The following is a 20,516-nucleotide window of genomic DNA, read 5'->3' on the forward strand; positions in this document are numbered from 1 at the left end:
GTGGGGCCTCCCTAAGCATCCGCAGACTGAAAGGGGAGGGACCAAGACTCAGAATAAGCCCAGGAGGTTCTGCAACGTTCCCATTTGGAAAGAAGCTTTCTGGTTGCTGTCGACAGCCCCCTGCCACTCCTGGTCTGGCTGAGACCTCGCTGAGTGACAAGAAGCCGGCACCTGGAGGGGCAGGTCTAGGTGGAAACCTGCCTGATTGTGTTGAAGGAGGTTTTCGCTTCATATTCTTACCATGTAGTCCTTGAGGAAGTCGTAGCTCTACTACAGTGGCTGCGGGGTTTGAATGAAGCAGTGCACCCCAAGCCCAGTGGAGGTCATGTGATTACACCTTCAGGGAGTATTTTTGTTAAGATGTGGCATCTTCCATCAGAGGCCGGAAAGAACCTATTTCTTGCAAGTGGGAATCAACATAGTATGCAAATCAGAGGAACAGCAGAAAAGAAAATTAGGGAATATTCACAGAGTGAGAGAGGATACGAAGCCACTAAAGTGGTATTTTTAAGGAGAAAAGATATTGAGATAGGAGATGCTTTCATGGTGGAATTTAAACACAACACTCTATGAATGCTGTTTGTTAAAATTATAGGTGGTTTGGGGAAAAACACCAGCAGAAACATCAAATATATCATGGTTGTTATTCCTGAGTGGTGAGATCAATTTACTTTCCTGTATTTTTGTATATTTTTTCAAATGTCCCACAATGAATGTATTATTTCCGTGTAATTAGCAACCGGTGTTTAGGCTTAGCTTGTATTAAAAGTGTGATTTTAAAAATCTGGAACTCTCCCTCCTCCAGTAAACTTAACTAAGACCATTCACTGCCAGCAAAATGGCTAATAGCACCTTGTCTCTTTATTTTTTGTCAATTAACAAGAGAAGGAGGAATAAAGACATTGAATAGAGTACAAAAGGAGACATCCCATATTTATTTAGAAGCCCTTTCTATTCATGAAGGTGGCTAGGGAAGAAAAGAAAATGACCAGGAACTGAAGTCTGAATGTCCCCTGAAATTTTCTCAGCATCATGCCACCTTAAGCAAGTGATGCGATGTCTCTGAGACTCAGCTTTCCTCATCTGTAAAATGGCACTACCTGCCACATAGGTTCATTTAAAGATCACCCTAAGTACAAACAGAAAATGTAAAAGGGGAGCTGAAAATATACTAGCTTGCTTCACATCAAGCTTTTCTCACTCAAAGGACAAAGGAAGCAACTAGAGGAAGAACCACCCTTAAGAATGTTTTCTGTTCCTCCAGGCTTCCCATGTTTCAATTACTTTGCTGACCAGTTAATGGTCATTCATTACAGGGGGCTTACCCATCATGTACAAATTTAAGCCGATCTTTAATTTCTTCCTCTAGGGCTCCAGACCAACTTCTAGGACGTTGATAAAGAAGCCGGCCTCCCATCATGATGACCATCCCCCGATCTCACCCACAGAGTCAGCTGGTTTGCTTTTCAAGGACAGAGCGGACTGCAGCCCTCGAAGTAATTGATAGCCTCCTGCCTTTTTCTGCTGCAGCAATTTCTAAGATGGCACAAGCTGATGATGTTTGCAAGACTTAAGTTCAGGGGGTTTGCCGTGGCCAGCAATTGATTGTATCTTGATATTTCCTCTCTTCTGATATTTAAACTGGGGAAAAGCTGACAACATCTGCCCTCAGTGGCTGCCCAGGAAAATTACAAAATCAAAAACTATAGAAACCTACCTGTCTTGCTTTTAGCTAATTAAAACAGCAGCACCACCCCCGCCCCCCGCCCCACCTGGGAGCTTTTCCTTGGTCCTGTGCTGCCATCTACTGGCCAAACTAGCTTCTGCAGCCCACAGGTTACAAGCAGGAGACTAAGTCAAGAAACATATGCCTAGGCAGGTGTGTTTTAGAAGCAGATCTTACAGTTGGACCATAAAAACATGTTAATGGCCCAGAAAACCATAAGTATATTCAATCACTTTCTCTGCGCTTAAACATACAAGTGAATGCACCCAAGTTTGAAGTGCCCACAATGAGCTGGTAATAGCTCCCTCACAATCGTTAACAAGGCTGCATATGACCAGCAGAAAAGAAGGGGACAGGGAAGCAGGCGCCTACCAAGTGACAGGTGCTTGCATCTACGTGACCTCATTTCATTCTCACGGCTGTTTCATGTAAGGGAAAGTAGGGTTCAATGTTAGAAAACCCACCGAGAAGCAACTTGCTGTTAGCTGATGGAAGGGGGCTTTGAATCCAGGTGTGTCTGCCCAGGAAGCTCAAACTGCTGGCCACCGCCCAGCATGGGCCTCTCCACCCCACACTGCTGTCTGTACTGAGACAAGGGCATGCAGATCTAAGGGCTTGTGGTCCCCTTAGACCATGAGATCCGCTTGGTCTGTGCAGGCTTCCTACCTGCACACACACACACACACACACACATCAGGGCTTCCCCAGTGGCTCAGTGGTAAAGAATCTGCCTGCCAATGCAGGATACATGGGTTCGATCCCTGGGTCTGGAAGATCCCTTAGAGAAGAAAATGGCAGTCCACTCCAGTATTCTCGCCTGGAGAATCCCAGAGACAGAGGAGTCTAGCAGGCAACATCCCACGGGGTTGCAAAGAGTCGGACACGACTGAAGCAACTAAGCATGCATGCATGCAATGTTGTCAAGTGAATAGTTCACAAAGTTAGGTGGCTGCCTACCATCTTTTCTGCCTTACAAAGATGAATCACAGAAATTTAAATCATAACCGCAGCAGTGATCCTTGTTAAGCGTCACTTCTACTGCCTGTTAGTGGTCAATTTCAGTTGGAAAAGTAGAAGGGGGAAAAATTCAAATGATGTTATTTTAGAATAGAACTCAAGTCACAGGAGGTCAAGAAAAACAAGAGAAATGAATGATACTGGTAGTAATAATTATAATTCTACCACTTAGTGAGCATAAATGGCCAGCTCCATTATAAGTACTATCCTATCTCTCTTAATTATCATCCACAAGCCCAGGTCTCTTGTGAACCCATTTCACAGATGAGAAAACTGCAGTTCCAAGAGGCGAGTTAACTTTCTCAAGACCACATACCATGAAGCGGCAGAACTGCAGTGAACTCCTTCGTAGTCAGGAATCTAAACTCGTCACCTGCCTTGCTTGTCAGGCAGAAAAAGCATAAATACTGCTTTCCTAAACTTTCTGAGAGCACGAAGTAAAGCTCAGAAACATGTGAAAGAAAAAAAACAGCTTGGCACTGTGGGTTTTATGATGAAGAAAGTTCTGGTATTTATTTAGCCTCCCCAGCGTGAGTTAACAAAGAGAACTTGAAACCAGAAAGAACAGGAAGACTTTGCATATAAAAAAACTTCATTCTTTCTTTTCTTTTTCTTTTGCTCAAAGAAAATACCAGCCCCCCCCCCTTAACTGGCGTGGATGATGAGTTTGACCTTGGATGAGTCCATGCTTCAGTTCATTTCAGTTCAGTCGCTCAGTCTTGTCCGACTCTTTGTGACCCCATGGTCTGTAGCACGTCAGGCTTTCCTGTCCAACACCAATTGCTGGAGCTTGCTCAAACTCATGTCCATCGGGTCAGTGATGCCATCCAACAGTCTCACCCTCTGTCATCCCCTTCTCCTCCTGCCTTCAATCTTTCCCAACATCAGGGTCTTTTCCTTTGACTCAGTTCTTTGCATCAGGTGGCCAAAGTATTGGAGTTTCAGCTTCAGCATTAGTCCTTCCAATGAATATTCAGGACTGATTTCCTTTAGGATTCACTGGTTGGATTTCCTTGCAGTCCAAGGGACTCTCAAGAGACTTCTCCAACACCAGAGTTCAAAAGCATCAATTCTTTGGCGCTCAGTTTTCATTACGGTCCAACTCTCACATCCATACATGACTACTAGAAAAATCATAGCTTTGACTATATGGACTTTGGTCAGCAAAGTAATGTCTCTACTTTTTAATATGCTGTCTAGGTTTGTCATAGTTCTTCTTCCAAGGAGCAAGTGTTTTTTAATTTCATGGCTGCAGTCACCATCTGCAGTGATTTTGCAGCCCAAGAAAATAAAATCTGTCACTGTTTCCATTGTTTCCCCATCTATTTGCCATGAAGTGATGGGACCGGATGCCATGATCTTAGTTTTTTGAATGTTGAGTTTTAAGCCAGCTTTTTCACTTTCCTCTTTTACTTTCATCAAGAGGCTCTTTAGTTCCTCTTTGCTTTCTGCCATAAGGGTGGTGTCATCTGCATATCTGAGGTTATTGATATTTCTCCTGGCAGTGCTTAGTTGAAGCATTTAAAATTTGTGAGCAAAGCATGCACTCAAAGTACATGGCATCGTTTTCAATCCATTTGAACCTGGCAAAAAAAAAGATAAAGAGGCTACTTCCTAGAAGGGAGGGTACCATTGTAAATATTTACTCATTGGTAGCAAAGGATTTCAAGTGTTATATCCACATGTCCTTCCATGACCAAGGAGCATCACTTGTGGAAACTGGCCAGGGAAACTGAGACCAAGAAATTAAGCAACACGGTAATGTCTGAAACAAACATAGACAAATCTTCACTTTGCATCCTCAGGACAAGATGAGTACTTGTTTCCTAAACATGGGTTCATTCACACATTAACTTCATCATTTTTGCCCTATCCCTGGGTCACCTTGGCAATGATGAGGTTATTATTTTTCTTTAAGTTGACTCTTCTATGCTTCAATAAAATTTGAGACTGTTTTATCTGAATACCAAAATGCAATAGATGGAGATAATCAGACTAAATTCGTTGAAAAGACAGCAATGTTCCTCAGTTGTTAAATTCTGGCTCAACGTTTTTGTCTGCTGAAAGCTCTCTCTATTCAAAAAAAATTAGCAAGTTTAGGGAGGTGATGGAGACATACTAGCGACACACAGAGATGTTGTTTTTGACATCTGAAAGACTGAAATGGGCTTGAAAGGGAAATCACCTTCTCACTCCATGATTCAAGTATATCCAATGACAAATGTGTGCACCACCCAAAATGACTTCACCTGGGAAGGATGGAATGGTCAGCACACTTGGAAACATTGTGTGAACAGCTGATCTATCCACCATCCTGTCTGAATTACACAACGAGCCTCATCAGCTATTCCTGGTCAGTGGGCTTAAAGCACTTCTTGAAATCAGTTGGTCAGAGCCTCTATTCTGAGACACGTGGGGCTTCAAGGACGTCCGACATCAGTCCGGTGTATCCTGTGCATCAGAGGGTTGTTTCCCAAAGCACATTATGGAGGGAAAACCTGGAATAGAAACATTTCTCCAAATGTAAATTCTTTCTGTTATTGGAGAGTGTCTACGAAATCTCTCAGGTTTCTCTTTCTTTTAGACGACGGGATCGGGGGACACCCGGGTTGCCTCATACAGAAGCCACGTATGATTTACTGGGGATTGAGAAGGAGACTATTTTTTCTTTGAAAGTGAAAGTCTCTCAATCGTGTCCGACTCTTTGCAACCCCATGGACTATACAGTCCATGGAATTCTCCAGGCCAGAATACTGGAGTGGGTAGCCTTTCCCTTCTCCAGGGGATCTTCCCAACCCAGGGATTGAATGCAGGTCTCCTGCATTGCAGGAGGATTCTCTACCAGCTGAGCCACAAGGGAAGCCTAAGAATACTGGAGTGGGTAGCCTATCCCTTCTCCAGGGGATCTTCCTGACCCAGGAATCCAAGCAGGGTCTCCTGCATCGCAGGTGGATTCTTTACCAACTAAGCTATCAGGGATATAGTTAATTGTAATCACTGAAAATCAAGTTTGCAAACAAGATATTGAAATTTACCCCTACAAAAGCCAGAGAACAGTTAAACATATTATATAACCAGAATTTAAAATGTGTACAAGATATAACTTTCTCTTCCTAGTATTAGGAAATCTCTCTTCTTTTTTTTATTTTTCAATTGGAGAAAAATTTCTTTACATTGTTGTGTTGGTTTCTGCCATACAACAACGCACATTAGTCATTGCTCTTGTTCAGTCCCTCAGTCGTGTCTGACTCTTTGTGATCCCATGGACTGCAGCACGCCAGGCTTCCCTGTCCTTCACCATCTCCTGGGGTTTACTCAAACTCATGTCCATTGAATTGGTGATGCCATCCAACCATCTCTCTCTTCCTCTGTCATCCCCTTCTCTGTAATTATATATATATATATATATATATAATGTATATTATATATATACATAAAAATATATAGAAATATATACATATTATATATATTATATAATTATATATGTAATATATAATTATATAATATATTTATATTATATATAATAATATATATAATTATATACATTATATATAATATATTTATATAATATATATAAAATATATATATAGGCTCTCTCTTGAGCCTCTCACGCCCCTATCCACCCCCTCCAGGTCATCACAGAGCACCAGGCTGAGTTCCCCGTGTTATACAGCAGCTTCCCACTATCATCTATTTTACACTTGGTAGTACACACGGCAGTGCTACTTTCTCAATTCATAAGGAGACTATCTTGAATTGAGATGTGCTGTGTGGAACAGAATAGATAATGTAAACTATCCCATAAATATTCTGATATTTTATTGTGTCTTACAATGATATTTTCACATAGGCTAAATAAAATATATTATTCAAATGAACTCCATCTGCTCCTTTTTGCCTTTTTATTAGGACTGTTGGAGAATGTGGTATTACATGCGTGCCTTCCATTCTATTTCTATTGGGTTAGTGCAGGATTAGAGGCTCAGTATCGTTCCTTACTGATGAATCAGTCAAGTAATATGTAAAAATTCTTCCCTAAAATCACAACAGACTATAAAAATAGGCCCTTTAATTTTACAAGGTAAAAGTCACTGGTAGATATTTTAGAAGCTTTGCTGTCTCTGTTCAGTCTTTCTCTAATATTAATAACCTTTACAACGATGTCAGAAGATAAATAGCTCCCTGTCTTTAAAGTTAGAAAAGAGGGGAAGAAAGATTTCACGGCTCATATGTCTATGGATAAAGCAGTCCAACTTGGAGCGGTCCAAATGTGTTCCCTAATCAAAGATATACTTTTAATGAGATTTTATCTTTGATTGAAAATGTAAGGCTGTAATGAACCGCTGGGTCATTATTCTGCTTCCGGGCTTAATTTTTATTTAATTCTAACTCCCTGATGTTTTGGATATGGAACTCTTAATTTATGCTGGATATTAAAAACTTTTGGGGGGATCTTTTCATGTAGGTAGGCTTTTGGGGCAAGAAGTCCATTTTGAACTTACAATAACAAAATAAACACTTCTAGTCTGCATAGAAACATGTCACGTACATCTGTGTCTTTATATATGCTTGAATTTATACAGGTGACCAGTCAAGTATTACAACAGGGCTTTAACTATCGTCAAGTGGTTGCTTGCATGCTAAATTATTTCAGTCGTGTCTGACTCTGTGACCCCATGGACTGTAGCCCACCAGGCTCCTCTGTCCATGGGATTCTCCAGGCAAGAGGACTGGAGTGGGTGGCCACTGTCCCCAGAACTTTCTCATCCTGCCAGCCTCCCTCGGGACTCCCAGTAACTGTCCTTCTCACCTCCCGGTCACTGTTTCTCAGGTTGCTGCAGGCTTCTCCCTCCATTTTTTCCCATCCACCATTTTTCAAGGTGCTGCAAACCCCGATGGGTACCATTTCAGCCAACATGAAGCACATACATCTGGAAAACTTTACCCTGCTTGAATCTGCAACCAGATCCATGGTGGCCCAATGGATTCAGTCAGCTATCAGACACAGTGTTGTAAAAGCTACCTCATTTTGCAAAAAACAAACAAATAAACAAAGAAGACACCTCCCTGGGACTGTCTTGGCAACCCATCTCATGCGTTTGGCTCCCTGGTACCATTACAGATGAAACATTCATCACAGACTATGGTGTCTTGTTTTGAGATTTTCTTTTTTTAATCTGTGATATTCTAATTCTCAACAGGAATATTGATTGTTTATCATGATCCCCACTGTTACAGCTTTCAGCCACGTGACTGCTGTTAGCAACTACGCATTGAGTGATTCCTATGGGCCAGGCACTGGAGACTGGCCATTGAGATACATTATGGAGAAGGCCCACAACCTTGAGAAGTGGGTACATTTCATTATTATTTTTGTTACAGAAGAGGAATCAGAGATGCATAACGGTTAAGGGTTATGGCCAAACTCATTCCTATGTTCCATCCTGCATAGCTTCTAAAGGACACTTCCAATCCTTTCATTATGACTTCATTTGTCATGGCCCTCCAGGAAATAGAACCAAAAGGATAGGATAGGTTGATAGGTAGGTAAGTAGGTAGGTAGATGGATGGATGGATGGATGGATGGATGGATAGAAAGATAGAGAGACAGACAGACAAACGATGTAGATAGATAGGTAGATACTATACATGTGGATATATAAAAGATAAGGGATTTTTCAATTTATTTGTCTATGTATCTGAAAAACAGAGAAGCTGATGATGTAAATTCTAACCTAAGGGCAGTAGAAGAAGAGATGAGATGTCACAACTCAAACAGCAAGGCAGAAAAAAGAGCCAAATTTCTGCTTCCTCTGCCTTTTGTCCTACTCAGGCCCTCAATGGGCTGGGTGATGTTCACTCACACCGGAGGGAGTGATCGAACAATAATTTACTGATTGCAGACTCAAATGCTAAGTTCATCTGGAAACACCTTCTAGAAGTACCTAGGAATAATGTTTAATCTGGGCATTCATGGCTAGTCAAGCTGACATACAAAGTTAACCATCACAGTGGTTTACTTTCGAATTATTAGATCATAAACTATGAATATGAAAACAAATTTTTTTTTTCTCATGCAAACTTTATACATAATCAGAAACACATAATACCTTACATCTACTATTATTCCAGGGGTCTCTGATACAAGCATATTTACCCTTTTTAATGACTACAGAACATTCCACTATGTTCTATATGCAATAGAATAAGCCATCACCTTAGGATTGGACATTTAGGATGTTGCCAATCTTCTGACATTGCAAATAAAAAAACAGTGATGGTTTTTGTTTCTACTAAGTTGGCATAATTCACAGGAGTCAGATTGAGTCCAAGGAGTAACTATCTGCATGCTTCTCCATAGGGCTGTGTCCTGTGACTTTTAAATGATTTCCAACAAACTATAGCACAATCGGTGAAGAATTTGGGAGTCAATTTCACTGCAACCCAATATGGGAAGAGGTAAAACTCTTATTCTATGTTATGTGACTAATCTAGTACATAGAAATGAGTGTTTCACAGTGACTTTAATTACACAGTGACTTCACAGTGTAATTTCATACAGCTATCAAGGACACGTGTTTATCATGTGTTTGATTCCACTTATAATTTCCTTTGAGTGAATTTTTGTTAGTTCCTTAATGATCACTCACAGCTTTCACCATTTCCCCAGGAAAATGCTCCAATCATCAGGGCAACATTAATACTTGTCAGTTTATGAAATGACACACTGGATCAACAGAAAAACTCAGTCCAAATAGATCAAACTACAAATTATATTTTTTCCCTTATTGCAAGTTAGGGTGCTATTTTAGGGGGATGCAAAGATGCACTGGAAGTTTTCAATGACTCCTTGGACTTGATTCTCTGTGGACCATGGAAACCAGTGGTTTCACTGGATCAGGTGACTAAGAAGATCTGTCAGTCTCTTTGGCTGAGTTAGAGTCTGCGAGCCCGGCTCATGACAAGGATCTTCTTCGGACATTTGCTCCCTTAACCCAAAGCCATAATGTCTTAAGTTTGAGACATGTTCTGTTCTCAAGGATCTGTCAGTCAATTCACCCAGAAAACCTTTAGGTTACAAAGAAAATAGTGGGGCTTCCCTGGTGGCTCAGCGGTAAAGAATCCACCTGCCAATGCAGAAGACATGGGTTCGAACCTGGCACCGGAAGATCCCACATGGTGCGGGGCAACTAAGCCAGAGCACCACAGCTACTGAGCTGGGCTCTAGAGCCCATGCTCCACACAAGGGAAGTCACTGCAATGAGAAGCCTACACACTCAAACTAGACAGTAACTTGCCTCAACTAGAAAAAAGCCCAGGAAGCAATGAAAACCCAGCTCAGCCAAAGTAAACAAATACATAACATTATTTTAAAAAAGAAAGAAAATAGGAAAAGCCTCTGGCCAACCTGCAGCTTCCGATACCTTTTAGTTTGCAATGGCTACAGTAAAAGATGGTGCGTTCATGATGACTTCAACAAATTCTAAGTGAAGGACAGGGAAGCCTGGTGTGCCGCAGTTCATGGGGTCTCAAAGAGTCCGACACAACTTAGTGACTGAACAACAACAACAGCAAACCTATAGTCAGCACACACACACATACAAAGCCTTAGTAACTGACAAGAACTCCACATAAAAGGTGCATTGGACTGTGGGTGTCTGTGTGTGTCCACACATGTGTCTGCATGTTTTAGCCACCCCCGTCTTTGAATTCTGTTGCTATTACATCAAGTACCATCAAAAATTATTGCAGCCCTCTCGAGGCTGAGATGGATGGCAAAATTCCTGGGTTTTCTGACCTTGATGAACATGAAGAAAATTTCAGCTGAACTGTGCAAAAGTGCTGGGACAATATAAATCACACTGAGACAGGGCGTGCTTTCTATCTCAAGCATGAAGTCGCCCAATCACACATCACAAAGTGAGATGATAAAACAAACCAACTGAAGAGAAAGAAATTAATTAACGTTCACTCCACTCATCACAAAAAAAACCGATGGCCATTTTTTTTAAAAGAAGAGATGACAGAACTATCCTAGAACACTAGCTCTGCACTTAATTGTTTCCTAAACGCATTTTAATTCAGAGCTTAAAGGAAGAAGTATTGCTAAAAATTACACCGAAGAATGGACTTGCTTCTTTTAAGTAAATGACAAATAATAATAGCTTTCATTAATGGTATTAAAATGTAAGCAATTCAGTCCCAATTAATACAGAATTGCAAAGAGATGACAAATATCATTAGTGATAAATCACACTTGTAAAATCAAGGGATCAAAAACGTAACCCTGCCCATCTGAGAGTGAAGTCACGTAAATTACTACCAAAATGTAATCAATAGAGTAGGTTTCTCAAGGGCCAAGAAAAGTGTGGTTACACATGCCTGATAGAAAGCTCTTATAAAAATTCATTTCTGCTACAGTTACCAAAGGGGGAAGATGGGGGGAAGGGATTAGGGAGTTTGGGATGGATGCGTACACACTACTGTATTTAAAATGGATAACCAACAAGGACCTACTGTACAAGCACATGGAACTCTGCACAACATTATGTGACATTCTGGATGGGAAGGGAGTTTAGGGGATTCAGGGATGCATGTATATGCATGGTTGAGTCCCCTTGTTATCCACCTGAATCTATCACAACATAGTTAATCGGCTGTACACCAATATAAAATGTGTGCATGTTAAGTCACTTCAGTCAGTCCCACTCTGTGTGACCCCATGGACTATAGCCCACCAGGCTCCTCTGTCCATGGGACTCTCCAAGCAAGAATACTACAGTGAGTTGCCATTTCCTTCTCCAGGGGATATTCCCGATTCAGGGATCGAACCTGGGTCTCCCACATTGCAGGTGGATTCTCTTTACTGTCTGAGCCACCAGGAAAGCCCGATATAGAATAAGAAGTTTAAAAATTTGTTTAAAAAAGAAAGCTGTTATATGCTGAATTGTTTTTAAGTCATGTACTATCTATAAAAATGTTTGAGCCTCAATGGACTGCAAATCTATAAGATAACAAGAGAAACAGGCATGCTCAAAAACAAGATCAAGAAGTAAAAGTCACAAAAGCACAAGGCTTCTACCTTCTCTTCATCTTTGGGCTTAAATACAGAGGAATGGTGTATGTTTCACTCATCAGCTGCCAAATTCCCCACCAAGCACCATCTCCTCCCGGCACACGTGATGTGCTATAATTCCCACTCTCTCACCCTTGGCAGGCATCGCTAATCAATCACGCACTCTGTCTGGCAGAACCTACAGTTTGGACTCCTCATCAGCAGCAATCTACGCAGCCACTATCAATCAATCTGAGTTGACACCAGAGATTAAATAAGTTTCCAATCATTGGCTGTGCACCTTCCGCTGTGCTTTCCAACCCTTCTCTAAGCACTTTCACCCAGATTGATACGTACCTACAGGATACAGAAAACCCACTGGGGAGCTGGTATCTAGTTGAAGCTTTGTCATTAGCTTGGCTATTTATTTACTGGGTCCTAGATGAAACTTGTCTGATCCTACCAGAGATCTAGGAGACTGAGACATGGATTAAAGGAAGAGTAGGAGGAAAGCAAATCTAAGAATGCAACAATAAGATGTGGCACACTGTACAATGGACTATTACTCGGCCAAAAAAAGGAATGGAATTGTGCCATTTGCAGAGACGTAGTGGGACAAAGAGACTGTCATACAGAATACTGTTAAATCAGAAAAACAAGTATCATATGTTAATACATATATGCGGAATCTAGAAAAACGGTACTGATGAACCTTTCAGCAGAGCAGGAAGAGAGACCCAGACATAAATGGATATGTGGACATGGGGGATGAACTGGGAGATTGGAACTCACATATATACACTACTGTTGCGGTGTGTGCTCAGTCGTGTCTGACTCTCTGTGACCCCATGGACTGTAGCCCACCAGGCTCCTCTGTCCATGGGATTCTCTAGGCAAGAATACTGGAGTGGGTTGCCATATCCTTCTCCAGGGGGTCTCCCTGACCGAGAGATCAAACCTGCATCTCCTGTGACTCCTGCATTAGCAGGTTGGTTCTTTACCACCGAGCCACCTGAGAAGCCCTCATATTACACTACCATGGCTAAAAGAGACAGCTAGTAGGAACCTGCTGTACAGCACGGAGAGCTCAGCTCAGTATTCTGTGATGACCTAGAGGGGCGGGATGGCGGGGGAGGGAGAAGCAGGGGATATATGTATACTTAGAGCTGATCCACTGTGCTGTACCACACTGTAAACCAACTATACCCCAATTTAAAAAAAAAAAATGCAAAAGAAGGCCAACTTGCTTTCATTGAATTCTGCACCCAGCCAGGATGCTAAGTCCTCTAAGTATATTAGCTCATTGATTTCCACCACCATCCCAGAAAGCAGTTTCTCATACCCTCTTTGTTTAGCTGAGAACTTAAGCATCTGAGAGGTTAGATAAGCAGGAAGTGGCCAAACTGGGGTTCGAACCCAGCCCTTTGAGAATCTCAAGCTAAAGCTCTCAGCCCCTGCGTTATACCTGCAATTCTTCAGACAAACTTCAGAAGCCAGAAGGCACGTATCAGACAAACAGCCTGATCCACGTCTCACACAGCGCTGTGTTACTTCTCCGCCCAGAACGCTCCTGAGAGGCACGCCCAGCACCGCCCGTCCTCTGTCATTTGGGTTCCCAGCCCGTCAGAGGCTAGTTTAACTCCTCACCCCATCCATTTGAGAAGCTCTTCCCATTTTTACATGCCTCCCCCACTCCACCACCACCTTCGAATTTTTCCTGAAATAAATGAAAGAGGAAAGTACGACTAACATCTCATTTTCAAAGTTGAGGAAAAGAGAAAGCATCAGTTAACCTGCAGATAGAATCTAAGAGGCAGGCACAGAGACGCCTCCTGGAGTTGAGAAGCTCTTGTCGACAAAAATAACTCTCAGCCATGTGGGGAAGTGAGGTGCTGACTGGTACCACGAGCATTCTGATCACTGTGAAGACCAGACCCATTGAGGACCTCGAGAGGAGACTGCAGGATGAGTTATTAGGGGGAATTAAATGCAGGGATGCATTCTATGATGTAGTTGGCATTGGCCTGGGCTATTTCTGTTCCACTGAGCACTCTGTAACAATAATTCTCATAAACAGAGCTTCATTTACAAGTGAGACAGGCACTGAGCCTGTGATGCATTCAAGGTCTGCTTTTTTTTTTTTTTTTTTCCCTCCTGTAGCACCCTTAGAAGAAGCAGCATAGCCTCATGGTTAAGAACTCAAGGCAGACCACCTAGATTTGAATCCCGCCCTACACTGTCTACCTAGATAATCTCTGGCACATTAGTTACCTCCTCCTTCCCTCAGTTTTCTTGTCTGTAAAATGGGTGTAGTGTCCTAAAGGATCTTTATAAGGATCTAATCATATTGATAGAAGGCACAAAAATCCATGTCTGGTATATACACTCAATGCTCTATGTGTGCCAGTTGCAATTATTATCCATCTTCTCTTCTGGAAAAGAAGAAGAAATCTAGATTTCCTTCAGGAACTGCATTCTACATTTGGTCCATGTAGGTCATTCAGAGGGGGCCCATCCTACTTCTGGTTGTGGGTGAGAGAGATGGACAAGCAGAGCACAGGTTTCTACAGCGGTGGGGCCTGGTTTTAGCACGTGCTAAGTCACTTCAGTCATGTCTGACTCTCTGCGACCCCAGGAACTGTAGTTCACCAGGCTCCTCTGTCCATGGGATTCTCCAGGCAAGAATACTGGAGAGGGTTGCCATGCCCTCCTCCAGGGCATCTTCCCGACCCAGGGATTGAACCCAGGTCTCCCACATTGCAAGGAGATTCTTTATCATCTGAGCCACCAGGGAAGCCCTAATCTGCTCTACCCCAATACGTAAGGGACTGGTGTGAAGCCAATAAGCCTTTCTCAGGGGCTGTACTGACACTATTGGAAAAGAAGCTCTTTTTTTCCATGGTAATCTCATTTGAAGTTTAGACCCAAGGATGAGTAATACCAGAAGAGAGCCCAATTTAACTGTCATAGGACCCAATGACTATCTTTTCTTTCTCTTTAAGCTGGTGCAACTTGGTTTTCTATCATGCAATGGAAGATGTCCTGATTAATGTTATTATATTAATATTGTCTTGATTATTGACTCCTCAATAAAAATCCATACATCTCATGCATGACCTATCCCCATTTTCCCAAGGGTATGGATGTGGATGAGAAAACTACGATAACTTCTGAGATCTTGCAACTAGCAAAGAGCAGCACCAGGATCTATTTGATTCCAAGACTCTTTAGTACTTGCAACATCATTTTTTTTAATTCACAAAGGAAAAAGATCGATCTCTTTACTGGAATAGTTTGTTCATTTACCATGAACTTTTACACTTGATCTTAGTCCCTGGTGGCTCAGACTGTAAAGAATCAGCCTGCAATGCAGGAGACACAGGTTCGATCCTTGACTCAGGAAAATCAGCGGGAAAAGGGAAAGGCTACCCGCTCCGGTATTCTTGACTGAAGGATCCCATGGACAGAGGAGCCTGGCAGGCTACACACCTTGGGGTCATAAAGAGTTGGACATGGCTGAACAATTAACACTTAGCCAAAAGGCTGAGAAGCAATACCAGAAATCTTTTATAAAGTACAATCATAATTTCTATTTGACACTATTCTGTTTATCATATAAATGACGACAGAAACTACCACTGCCCTCAAATCTGAGGATTCCAATAGAAGATCTGAAATGCAAAGCGCTCAAAATTGTGGCATTAAACTAACAGAAGGACATGTGCCTTGCTTTTCCTGCAAAACTCCCCTCCATGATGCCATTCTCTTCTTATTTATCATTACACTTTTCCCAGCTTTCCTCCATTTTAAAATTGTCACACAGCAAAATTTGGTGCATGACATATTTTGGTGTGCAGCTACTTGGATTTTAACACATACATAGATTCATTTAATCACCAGAAAATCAGAATTCAAAGCAGTTCTATCACCTAGAAAACTCCTCTGTTACACTTTTGCAGTCACTACAACATTGTCTTTTGAAGTAAATTATGTAGAGGTGAACAAAAATGCAAAGGATCTGTTGGCAGCCACCCTCCTCCACCATTTTTGGAGGAGCTCTTCTCCAAAGTTCATTTCCATTCTCTTCTCTGTGAGGTTCTGAACACACAACTAAAGACACAGAGGTTTATCATCCCTTCTCTTGGCTGGTGTCCAAGTGTAAGTAAAACTGATGTTGGTGGGCTCCACATCTAACTCAACTTTTGTTTCCAGCAGAGAGCAAGAACAACGCAGGGTCTACTTGTAGTGGGCACACCAAGTCTCACCCAGATCTTGGCCACAAATCAGTGCTGAGCATAGGAGCTGAGTCCGTGAACAAGAGTTATGCTGACCCATGTTAGCATGCCTGTCCTGAAGGGCACCACTCTTTGGCGGGAGATGGTGGGAACAAGAGTGAGCACCAAGCTCGGCCAAACCAACCACAGCTGGCGAGTGGTTGCAAACTCGTTTGGAAAGAGCGCCTCGCCCAAGATGAATAAGAGCTCATAATCTGAAGAAGACTCAAGAGTCTTGAGTATGCTGCATGAGATGTAGGAGGTGGCACAAGAGAAAAGCCAAGCCACAGAGGTCAAGTCTTCACTGGTGTTAGAGGACACGGCCCTACTCTTTGGCCAGAGGCCAGTGCGGCCAGGGCTGACCAGCCAGAGGTCTCAGCAGTCATGCATAAGCTGTGAGCAAGGAGACCCCATGGGGCCATGGCACTGTCTCTCTGCATCTGGTCCTTTCACATCATCCGATCCCCTTCCAGATACAACAGACATCCTTCTCGGATAAAGGACAGACATCCCTGTGTGTCTAAGGCTTCCAGTGCCTGGTCCGTGGTTGCTTTCCACCCCCTCTCAAGCCACAGACTTCTATCCAGTTCTCAAGACTTGCCACGCTTCTTCCTACAAACCTCCATCTCTGCACCCCACCCAGGAGTCTCTACCTTTTGTCCCTCTTCAATTGTAACTCAAATTATCAATCCCTGGGGATGCTTTAATGCTCATTTCCAAAGCTTTGGGGCATCCTGGAGTATCTTCCCATGTAATGCATACACGCCATCAGCCTTCAACAAAGGACATTTGGAGCAGAAAAGAAATCCAATCTCCAGACACATTCTCTGAGTCTCGCCAAATGGCGCTCACTGCAGCAGGCTTTGCTCCTCTCTGCCTTGAGGATCTCATTTCCGTCTTTAATGAGAAACTCTTCCATGACCGCTTCTCATTCTGGGAAAGCCCCTCTGGGTAAGGAGCATGCCTTTCCCTCTGTCTTTGTTCTGCCTGTGGGAGCCCAGAGGACTAATCCCCTCCCACCCCTACAGCGAGATAGCAATGCTAAAAGAAAACCAATCCTGGTCACTCTTCTGCGTTCATTTTCAACCTCACTGGCATCTAAGCCTCTGATATCCAGGAGATTAATTTATTGTCCATGTTGATCAACTCCCTTACTCCTCATGGCAGCCAGTAGTATATAGAGACTTCAACTGAGCAGACTCTGACATGTTCCTGGGTGAAGCCATCCATGACCCATGGTTCAGAATTACCAAAACACATGCGTAGGGTTGATAAACTCTCTCGCAAATCCAGACCATTCTCTTCATCTCCTATGTGGCTCTAGTAGTTCAGACTTGTGCCCTTTTGTCTGCACTCTAGCCTGGACCCCCAATTCCATTTCTGCCCATTTCCGGTCAGCCTTGCAGGCAAGTCGAGTTTGAAACATCCCAAATGCAAACCCAAACTTCTTCCTTGATTGCAAACCCACCGTTAGAAAATGGTGTTTCCTAAACTCCTGATATTTGTAATCCATATGCACACTTTTCCTACATGCATCTGATTTTCATTAAATGAACTCAATCACTGTGTCTTTAACCGATTAAAGAATGCTTTTAAAAACTGTAAGTAGATTGTTTTAAAAATAGCTTACTGACATAAAAGGACAGAGCAGGATCCTTTGTCAGAGAAAGGATGTAACCCTCATTCAAAAGTAAAACAATGTCACTAAATTATAGCTAAACAGTATCAATAGAATTGTTTGTCAAGGGTTACCGGGTCTCTTGTAAAAAAGTAGAATAACAAATGTGCCTGGTCTTTGTGTTTGTTATAGAAACTAACAAACAAACGAGACTCCAAACTATGTCTGCTTGATGTAAACCCAAGGTTTGAGAAATAACTGACAGGAGAATAACTGCATCACTCCTTCACTAAGTGATCGGATCTGCAGACCCCACCATCCATCATCTGAAATCTGAATGTCACACTTGGGCAATGCTGGACCTCAGGAAACATGGTCTTCCTTGGCCAAACATCTTTAATGGGTTTTTGTTTGTTTCTGTTTCTTGGGGGGCGGGGGGCGGCTGCACCCCACAGCATGTGGGATCTTAGTTTCCCAACCAGGGATTGAACCCATGCTCTTTTCATTGGAAAAGCTCAAAGTCTTAACTACCGGACCACCAGCAAAGTCCCTATCAAACAGCTTTTAAAGGAGGGCACCTGGCAGACCACCCAGCCCCACTATTTTTTCTCAGGGTCCTGCCTGATATCAGCTTGCTCTAATTGAAGCCTTCATCTCCCTTGCACGCCCACACTTGGCCAGGGCCAGTCTCCGCAGGTCCATCCATCTCTGTGTTCTGTCCCCTCCCTCTTCTTTCTCCCTCATGGCTCCCTCTTTGGCTGAGTTAGCCACCCAAAGCTTCAACTACCTCCCTGGTGCCATATAATTCTGGCCCCATTCAGCAAGGTCATGCCCTCCCTTATTCTCTCTTTCACAGGGAGGGAGATGGACACCAAGCTCTAGTCCACCGGTGTAATAAACAACACTTTCCATAACACTCTACGTACTCACCATGCCAGTCTCCCTTCTGGCCACTCTTGGGAGTTGCACGTTGGACCTTGATCTCCCCTAAACATGTCACCTTCTTCCTCACCTCTGTGTCTTCATCTATGCTGTTTCCTCTGCCAAGAGAACCTTCATCAGACACTGCCCCCGGGGGGCATTACACACACCAGACCTCTTCCTCATCCATGAGACTCAACTTGTACATTCCAAGCCTTGCAAGTCTCATGACTCTTTTCTGAATATATGTTTTATCTAGTTTGCACAAAACTCAGTAGGATGTTTACATTAACATCTGGATTTCCAAACTGGCTGAGAAAGTGGCAACATGGAACATACCCTCCCTGTACAGCAGCCCCCACACAGGGGCCCCTGCTCTTGAGTTCAAGGCTGCCTGACACATCATACAGTCAGTCCCCTACATACAAGCCTTCAAGTTGCAGACTCCCAAAGACGCGAACAGGTGTTTCATCAGCGTCAGGAGTGAGTGAACTCAGCTCGCCCTCTCCAATGTTGCTGACAGTCCTTCAGCTCTACCATCTCCCACCCCCTCCCTCCTCCAGGCAGTAATTCTTCTTGCCTGTTCACTCGATTCCAGCCCCGCTGTGCCAGTGTTGTGCTGGACTACTGTATTTTTCAAGATCCTGTATTATAAGATTAAAAATGGTTCCTTATTTTTTTGTGTTTGCTTTTTTATGTATCATCTGTGTAAAAAGTATTATAAACCTATAACAGTACAGTACTACATAGTCAATCATGTTAGTCGGGGACTTAGGCTAGCTTTGTTGGAAATAGTGAAGTGAAAGTCAGTCAGTCCTGTCAGACTCTTTGTGACCCCATGGATTATACAGTCCATGGAATTCTCCAGGGCAGAATCCTGGAGTGGGCAGCCTTTCCCTTCTCCAGGGGATCTTCCCAACCCAGGGATCGAACCCAGGTCTCCGGCATTGCAGGCGGATTCTTTACCAGTTGAGCAACAAGAAAAGCCCAAGAATACTGGAGTGGGTAGCCTATCCTTTCTCCAGGGGATCTTCCTGACCCAGAAATCGACCCGGGGTCTCCTGCATTGCAGGCGGATTCTTTACCAACTGAGCTATCAAGGAAGCCCAACTTTGTTAGACTGACAAATAAATTATACTTCCGAACGCACTCTCGGAATGGAACTCTCTTGTATGGAAGGATTTACTGTATTCCCCTACAATTATCCTCTGTCTCACTTCACTAATGTGTGAGTCCTGCCTGGACACAGCGGACAGGTGACTTTGTTATTTCCTGACTTCAGCCAAGCATCTCTTCTTCTGTAAAACATTCCCAAGGTCAACCAGGTCCTACAGGCTGCCCATTTCCCTGAGCCCCCATAACACTTTCCAGGGGGCTCATTGTTTTAAAGAAATTTCATTATAAGTGATACAGAACGTCTGTGGGTGTGGACCCTAGCGAAAACAAAAGAGAAAAGTAGGTGCGGGTGACTGAGTTCTCATTCTGTGCCAGGCACTAGACACATGACTTTGCAGTATTATCTTGTCACTGCCTCAAATCAACATTCCAAGTGGATTTTACTATCTCCAGTTTACAGATGGAAAAATGGACATTGATTTGAAGTACAAAAGGCTCTCAAGTTCTGTTCAAGGAGTCGCTACGTGAGAGAACTGGGATTAAAGTCCAGAACTTTGGTCTTCCCTGTTGGCTAAGGTGGTAAAGAATCCGCCTGCAATGCAGGAGACCTGGGTTGGGAACACCCCCTGGAGGAGGAAATGGCAACCCACTCCAGTATCCTTGCCTGGAGAATCCCATGGACAAAGGAGCCTGGTGGGTGACAGTCCATGGGTCGCAAAGAGTCAGGCACGACTGAGCAGTTAACACTTTCATTGGCCCAGCTCTAGAGTATATATGGTTTTAATGGTG

The 20,516-nt window shown here is 43.1% G+C and overlaps 1 protein-coding gene across 3 annotated transcripts in view; it reads right to left on the reverse strand.

Moving 5' to 3' along the window:
- Nucleotides 1-3,341: 3,341 nt before the first annotated feature.
- Nucleotides 3,342-20,516, reverse strand: part of LOC145531678 (uncharacterized) — a 468,005-nt gene continuing 450,830 nt past the window's right edge. For 2 of the 3 annotated variants that reach the window (XR_014072655.1, XR_014072656.1), the window contains one exon: nt 13,930-18,730. The gene's annotated coding sequence lies outside the window, so the exon portion shown is untranslated. Of the gene's footprint in view, nt 5,242-13,929; nt 18,731-20,516 lie in introns of those variants that run through there. The other variant, XM_081554698.1, reaches the window with a different exon arrangement.

The sequence above is a fragment of the Giraffa tippelskirchi genome, chromosome 13 (assembly GCF_054371585.1).
Source record: "Giraffa tippelskirchi isolate mGirTip1 chromosome 13, T2T-mGirTip1v1.2.pri, whole genome shotgun sequence".
In the NCBI taxonomy this organism is placed as follows: Eukaryota; Metazoa; Chordata; class Mammalia; order Artiodactyla; family Giraffidae; genus Giraffa; species Giraffa tippelskirchi.